This window comes from Belonocnema kinseyi, chromosome 7 (assembly GCF_010883055.1).
Source record: "Belonocnema kinseyi isolate 2016_QV_RU_SX_M_011 chromosome 7, B_treatae_v1, whole genome shotgun sequence".
Taxonomy (NCBI): Eukaryota; Metazoa; Arthropoda; class Insecta; order Hymenoptera; family Cynipidae; genus Belonocnema; species Belonocnema kinseyi.
The window spans coordinates 103,396,366-103,405,142 of record NC_046663.1 but is presented as its reverse complement, the minus strand read 5'-3'; positions in this window follow the sequence as shown (position 1 = coordinate 103,405,142).

The window sequence follows — 8,777 nt, the reverse complement described above, 5'->3', positions numbered from 1 at the left end:
TCGAAGAAAAGTTCAACGTCAAATACACCATCCCTTTAAAACAGACAAACTTCCAGCATATTGTCGACATCTCGACAGTCAACGTGGCTATCACCAAGAATATATTTGTTTATTCCATCCACATTCCTATCCCAGGAACCGAAATCTATGAAATTAAACACTTAATTCCTATTCCCAAACAAATTGGTTCAGTTTTACTTCCTGACTACGAATACCTATTGATGGGACAGGGGCACACTACATAAGTACCTACCGATAAAACAATATTAGTACGATGAAAAAATTATGGTCAGATGAAAATTCGTAAACGAACGCAACCCACGTATTTAATGTCGGAAACTAATAGCTGCGAAAATAGTATATTAGGAATGAATGTAAAGACAATCAAGGATGAGTGCAAATATTCACCCTTTAAAATTATGAATATCGCATTTATACCACTTATGAGTGGATACATTTTAATACCCCACGAACCAATAGAAGTTGATGCATTGTGTGAATCAGGTCATGACAAAATTAAAATCCAGGGCCATACAAAGATTGTCAGTAAAGACAAATGTATATTGAACGGATTAAATATTGTATTAAAATTAAGCTTTACCGACACACCAATAAGAGAAATAAGCTACAGGAAAAATATATCATTACCGTATACCTACAAACAATTAGATTCTATAAAAAACAAGCTAATACCGTTGACACAAGAAATCAGGCCTCTGAATTTAAATAATTTAAAACAATCAGCCGACCACATCGAAAATGCAATAGATAAGGTCACTAGAGACAGAAGAACGCGAACCTGGACTGAACAGGCCACCAGTTGGCTGCAGTACTTAGGACATACAGCCAGTGCTGCAATCATAGTTTTTATGTGTTACAAATGCGGAATCTTCGCCCGACTTCGTGAATGTGTTCCTAAAAAAATTTGTATATTTTGCGTAAAAACCCAGGTCACCGCAACACCAACAGTGCATTATACTGTCGCTCCTACTGCACCTACGGCAGAGATAAAAGATGTAGATCGTAGAATTAAGACTACTGATGTTAAAATAAAAGTTAGCAAAAAGGTTTAGAGACTAAACCTCATCTAAAACGGGGATTGTAACAAGAATGTCAAAGGATCTTCCATCCTCCACACTCGTCGAGTCCTAGAAGGAGGGACCCGTTGCCACAGTTTCCCTTGTACGGGGTAGTCAGTCCATTTTGTATCCTTGATCGGCAAAGGTCTGTTATAATAAAGAAGTCCTGCAATATAGTTCAGGCACAATAAAGAATATTTAAAAGTGAATCTTCTGACCCGTTATACATGTAAATATTTAAACACATTTTTCTCGGTTTCACATTTTTCAAAATTACCCGACTCATAGTTAAAAAAGTATTTGATTGATCGACTTGAACTTGCGTGTACAGATTGCTGAAATGTTTCATTTGTCGTTGAACTACTCAGAATTTAAAAAAAATGGTTGCAGAAATTTTTTTAAAAACAAATTTTAGTAAATTTATAAGTAAAAATCGGATTTTTTTTTAAATGGCCGCGATTTTGTGAAATATTAATATTGTTTGAAATTTATTTGGTTCACCGACTAACTAAGAATCTAAACTTTAAAAATCTGTTTGATTTGTTTATTTTAGAGTCATGTGTGAGAAGCCAGATATCGTGCAAGTTGACCTATCGAATTTGGACATGTCGGACATCCGCCCTTATAAATCAAAATGTTAGTGATGTATCAGACTGAAATACATTTGCTTCATACTTCAGGAGTACCTTAATAAACCACGAAAGTTTTGAAAATATTTCTTATTATTTTCATTCCCTAAAAAATCGCCAAAGTACCCTTATTTTCAGGCTGTTACACGGGATTCCGCCCTTAATATCTATGGCTTGTAGTCCCAGATTTTGAAATGCAAGATCATAAACCGTATAATTCCTGTTTCTCAGTTTATTATTTCATGGCAATACATAGCAATGGTCCCTAGGTAGGGGGTTGTTTTTACATCACTCCTAATTTTTTCTGGTTCTTAATTTTGCTTCCTTATACACGGAGAAAATTTGTTTAAGAAACTTTACCGAACTTTTCAGTATAATTGGGATATATGGACCAAAAGGAGAATGTTTGACATTATTGTAATAATTTCTGTCTTGCGAAATGTTAAAGAATAAATGTCAGTTCGGTAAACTTTAATAACGCAGACTAAATTTTCTAACTGTATAGTAAAGGTTTTGAAAAGTAATCATTAATGCACGTGGTGTAATTATTAAAAACTATTCTGTCACATTCAGGAAAAATTGGATAAAGTTTCATGTTGAGTAATTTTTTCAAATGTGAAGTCAAGCAAACTTTAAAGTGTGCAATGAAATAATTCCCTCAAAATCGGTTACAGAATGATAAATTTCGGTTATTCTTTCTAGGTAAAAAATTTGTTTTTTACTTAAAGGTTTGGTAAAGTTTTAAATGAATTCTAGAGAAAAATTAATTTTGGTTATGTTATAATATCCTGCATACTTTATGAAAGTTTGTCCACTGTAAACGAGCTTCTAATTTTTTTACGTTAGACTTTATTCGACAGTTTGGTAAACCGATAGTCACGCAGAATCTTCCGTCGCCTCCACAATCTTTCAGGATCGTATGCAAGTACTGAGCACCTCGAAGATATTCACCAATTTTCTAATTTGAAAAAATGTGTTGAATTTTCAAATGACTTACAGTCTTCATTATCGTTTTGTATTTATTAATAAACATTAGTTCGCAAAATTGCAAAAAAAAATACGATTTTATTAAAGTAGGAAATTAAACATGTAATTACTAATTACCATGAATCGAAGTTGACGCCCCTGATATAAGCCTGAGTGCTGCCATTTTAGTGGTTTTTGTCATGTTAGAGGTTTTCCTACTACATTTTTAGCTTTTCCTTCCGTTCAGTGGGATGAAAAAATTGTTCTCGACGTATTTAGTAGGGAAAACTGGATATAATTGATTTATGAGGAAATTTATTATTTGTAAGAAGTGAAAAAAATTGTTCAGTAAAATAAATTCTTTATATTCCCAAAACCTTATATCCTCGTGATCATAACTTTTTCGTACCTTATTCCTTTTTGAAATTAAAATTTGTGATTAAAAATTTTAATTGTTGATATCTTCAATAGTTTACAAATTTTAGGTATTGAGTGTGATGAAGGAAAATTCATAAATGTCATGAATGGTCAAATTTTCCAAACTATTCTAGATATGGAAAAAAATTTCAGCATGTATTGGCAATATGTGTGCAAAATTCTCAGTAAAATACGTAACAATCAGTTCAATGGATAATGCTACAGAGGTGAGCATAGGTAACAAATTAAATTTTTGACAATTACTCAACAATTATAAATTTTGTATGTCAAAGAATAATTTATATTTTTATAAAATCTTACTGAAAATGTAGTATCGAAGAAGTCCAATGAATCTAGCCACTCCTTCGATTTATAATTCAAATTGTAAAATAAAAACTTCAGTTGAATAATACGATACCATTTAATTGAATTTAAAAACAAATCAATTTAATAAATTATTAGCAAAAATTACTCAGACAAATAAATTAATTTCTTTATATTTTGCAAATTGGTACTTATTCAATTTGAAAGAATTAGAATTTAAAACTTGAACACCTTTAAAACAGTTTCAATTTTGATGATACACAATACAAATTTCTTCAATTTGGAAGATGTAGAGTTGAAAACTCAAGTTTAGATCTTCAAAATTATCCAGCATTTTAATGTATACATTTTTAATATTGTAGAGTATTGAATTGTGAGTATGTAAAATTAAATTATGTAAAAAAAAAACATTCGAACCTACATAATAAAATTGCACATATTAAACATTAAAGAATCTATAATTTTCATGCAATATAATTAATAAATCCTGTAAAGCGTGTTAGCTTGTATATTCTATTTAATTCCTGAAATTTTAACCTAATTTAATTTCAGAGATTTTCTATAAACTTAATTTTCAGGTTTTTAATGCTCAATTTTAATGACTTGAATATTTTACATCAAAAAGATTTTTAAAAAGTAGACGATGCAAAAATTAAAAATATTAAAAATTAAATAATTGAGGGTTTCAAGGTTAGAAAATTTTGAATAAATAATCATCCAATGTTTTTATTTACTTCTCATCAATTTACAAACCGGCACATCAATTAAATGTTACTATAAAAAACTTTGCTGAAACGGGCCCCTGATATTTTTACACGACCCTGACGTACTCGTACTTCAAGTTTATAGTCGAGATTTTTTCCCGGTATCCCAAACTGTTAGGTTAGCCGTGAGGCTTACGTCGTAGGCGATAGAACGCGTTAAACTTCGGTTAGGTGGTTCGAAACCCGTCGACAGCGTTTTCGATTTTCAATAGCTTTAATATTGTTAAAAGCGTACGAGTGTATTGTATGTAATGTATTATAATTTAATGTACTTGTTTAAGCTGAATTGTGTGTATGTGTACGAAATTGTATTCTGATTAGCTGTGACTGACTAATGTGTAAATATAGGTTGTTGTATGCTGTTGATTGCGTATAAGTTCTTTTTTACTTACAGAAGCTTACGGTTTACCAAACTAGTAGTTAAAGTTTCTCGAGCGTCAGTGATGCCCTCGCGACTTTTCTGTAAACCCTCTTATATTTTCTACCGATTCCTCGACATCGTTTTACCCAACTTTTCATTAATCTTTATCTAACTTTTTATATATTTTATAATTATGTCTATTAAAATGTCAACTACCAAGTGCAGTATTAATTAAAGTACAGTTCGGTGGACATTGGTATTAATTTGTCACACTTTCGTGTATGTGAATGAGGTATTATCAAATTTCGTTTTACCCAACTAGAAATGAAACTTTATCAATGTGTCCATGTGTCCCGAGTTTACTCAACTCAGTTTAGTAAAGTTTCTCGAATTATTTTTCTCCGTGTAGGGCGAAGTTTGTTAGTACCTAAATTTTCAAGTCTACTTTTTGACATACTTCGATATCATTTTATCCCAGGAACTCGAGAATTCCATTTTGTTTTAATGTCCGTATGTGTGTATGTACTTTTCTCTGTTCAGCATAGCTCAAATGAGTGCCCTTCTAATAACAACAATACTAGTGTATAGTTTTTGCGTCTTCGAGGTGCATCGGATGACCTATTGTTCTATCTTTTATGGCCTACTAATACAGATATACAGTGGTGTAACTACCCTACCGCGAAACCCCGCATTGCAGGGGGGGGCTCCTTCTGTGAGGGGTTCCCTTTTCCGCATTTTATGAATTTTATAAATCAAACTTAATATTCTATTATAATAAGGAGTAGTAAATTCTGCTAAAGGCTTTACGGCAATGTTTATACAATTACTTTTTGTTCCTTGCGCATTTCTTTTAAATTGAGCATGGATTGCTTACGAATAAAAATTGTTTTTACATTAACACGACGTTTTTAACCAAATTTACTACTCGAAATCATTCAATATTATGTTTGATTCCGAATTTTTAACTCAATAGTTTTCAATAGATTTCCGTGTGATTCAACGGATTTCAACAATTTTCAGATGAAACAAATTTTATTTAAAATTGTCTATTCTTTTTTTACATGCCTGAAATATTCCGAAATCTTCTCAGCTAATGAAAAAACGTAACCGTATGGATTATTGCAGCTACAATCAACTATAAAAAAAAAATTGGCGAAGTTTGAAATTATAATGATGTACACAATGCTTTCCAATATGCTAAACGAAGTAAATGTTTCATCAAGATTACTTCAAGCAGAAAATATAGATTTAAGTCGTGCAAATAAAATTTTAAATACTGCAAGGAAACATTTAAAAAAGTACAGACTTAAGTATCAAAAGTTCAAGGAAGAAGCTCCACAAATATCTCAAAAATGGTGTATTGAACCATTCTTTGTAGAAAAACGGAAACCAAAGTGTGAGAAGCATTTTTATATTAGTGAAGAATTTTTAAAAACCGATGTCTTTAATCACACCTGAAGGTGCCTAAGGTCTAATTAGACATTGTGAGTACATAGTTTACAGAGAAATTATAGATTCGATATTATGAGGAATTCACAAAATAATTCCTCTTGGAAGTCATAAAATTTATTCCATGTTAAAATAGTAACGAGTTCACTGAGACGTTGCAGTAAAGGATGTTTTCTGCACTTTACTCATTAAATACAGCTTCATGGAAAGCGATTTTTCAAAAGTAATTTAACTCGGCATGTTACAGTATAGCAAATTGTGAAAGGACGTTTAGCAAATAAAAAATTATAAAATCCTATTTAAGTAATAGAATGCATCAAAATCGATTCTTAAATCTATCTTTACTGACAATCGAACTTAATGATGCAAAATAATTGGATGCCTAAATTGTTATTAATAAGTTTGTCAAAATGAGATCGAGACGAATTGCAATATAGCAACGTGCAGATAATTTTGTTAACGGTGCAATACTAATTTTTAAGTCAGAACTATTCATAATTTATTATATAAATTGTCTAAAATAAAATATAATTTATGATATATTATAAGAAGAACTATGTCCGATATATTATTTTCTTAAATGTATTTCAGTTACACTTATATTCTGTTTGCTTTTTAACTTTATAATAGGGGCCTCCTAAATATTTACGCGGGGGGGGGGGTACCCCCCCCCCGTTGTTGTATTTGTAGTTACGCCACGGTTGTAGTTACGCCACTGCCGATATACAAGGCTGTAGCCACAAATAAATTCGGCGGGGAGAATATGAAGTAGGAAAAAAATTCGAGGTGTGGGGATACGTGGTGGCACACAAGAGAGTACATATATATTATTTACATGTTTCAAGAATTTTATCTTTACATGAGAATGACCTATTCAAGAATTTTCCACGACCTTTTATGTAATACATTTATAAATTTTTTAAATATATTGCGTATCTTGTTTATGTAAGGAAATCTTCTTTAATAATGTGGATATATCAGTATTGTTTATTATGTGTTTGTCAGCGTTTTCGAGACACATCGAAAGATGTGTCTCCGAGATGTGTCGATTGACGTATGGATGAACCTAATAGTACCGATTTATGAAGTTTCAAAAAAATTGGTTTATTTTGTTCATATGAGAAAAACTTTGTTGATGTTGAGTATGCTACAGTAACCGTATTCAATAAATTTTTTGGCAATACCGATTTATAAATTAATTTAACCCGATAAAAGAACCCTAGCGGAAGAATCGGAAAGAAAGTCCCTTTCTGATCCTTTCCGATTTCTATGTGAACTTTGCTTCCGATTCTTTCCGAACGCTTTCTCTTTCCGAAGCTTTCCGATGCCTTTCCACTCTTTTAGTGTCCTAAACTAAGGGTCAAGTTCGTTAGCCAGCCATTTTGGATACAAATTCAAAAAGTGAGCGCCTTTTAAATATTTTTGGGACCATTTCTTCAAAATTTAAGAATTCTCTGTACGGTTTTTCAAAGCATTAAAAAATTCGAACAGTTTATCCAATAACTTTTTTTATCAAATTAAAAATTATTAGAGTTATAGCATTTACAAATTTCCAAAAAACACACGAAAATGAACCTTTTATATCAATTAACGGACAATATAAAAAAATGGCAAGAGAAGAAAAAGTTTCATTTCTAAATGCCCTAGAAGATTATCATAACAACTTTTGAATTTTTTTTGAGAAATCAAAAATATAGCGCGCTATAAGAATGTGCCTGCGAAACGGACAGATTTTAAAAAATTGATTCCTGTTTAGAATCAGCATCCATCTGTACGCTCGTCGGAAGTGCTTCCAAGGAATGAAAAATTCCTGAAGACTGCGGAAGGCTTCCGAAAAAGGAAGGAAGAGCTTGAAGAGGAAGATTTCCTAACGAAGCTGAACCTGCCAAAAAAATAAAAGTACAGCCAATTGATGAGGCATGTCCTTGCTCAACTGTTGAGTTACTCCAAGAAGCTAATGAAAAGCTTAGAGTCGAGGCAGAAGACAAAAGCAATTTGCTAAAGATGAATATTTTAATCCAAAAAAACTGTTTGGAGGAAACTGAGGAGTTGAAACGTAAGTATATTCAGTTATCGAATACCACGGGCTGATAAATATTGTAGGGGAAAAATTATATATCGCGTTGGAATTATAAATTTTACAATTTTGTTATGTGCAGGTGGAATAAAGGACCTCCAAGCGAAGCTGGAAGCCTTTTCTGACGCAGGCGTAATTGGCGGCTACAAAGGAAACGAACTTTCCGCAGTAAGATTTTGTGCTTCCATTATGCTCCTGACATTTTATCCCCGGAAAATTGCTTTAATTTTTTAATTACTTTAAATCTGAACAAAAATCAATTTTTCATAATTTCAGGTCTTGTAGTTTATGCTCTCTAATAACAAACATTCTTTTATAGAGACACGTTGGGTACGGTGAGTACGTTTCAACAACTGCGTTCAATAAAATAATGACGTACAGCCCGAAATATACCGCAAAGTCCATGAAGCACATGGCGGCGGCGATATGCGGCCGAGAATGTTTCAAGGCTCATTCCACGTGCGGGATGAAATCGAATCGTTCTAGAGAAAGTGTTGAACCAGCCAGGCCTGCGACAGTGTTGCCAGATGGGCGGAACGGTTTATCCTCAACTCGAATCTTATTTATCCCTAGATGTCGACTGAGATCCCTAAATCTGCGAATCAAATAAAAAAAATGGGAAACTGCTGCGTTGCTCGTACATGTTGTATAGATAAAAGAAAAAAAGTAGATAATTGTGTTTGGATATAAAATACATTTTCAAATTACCAT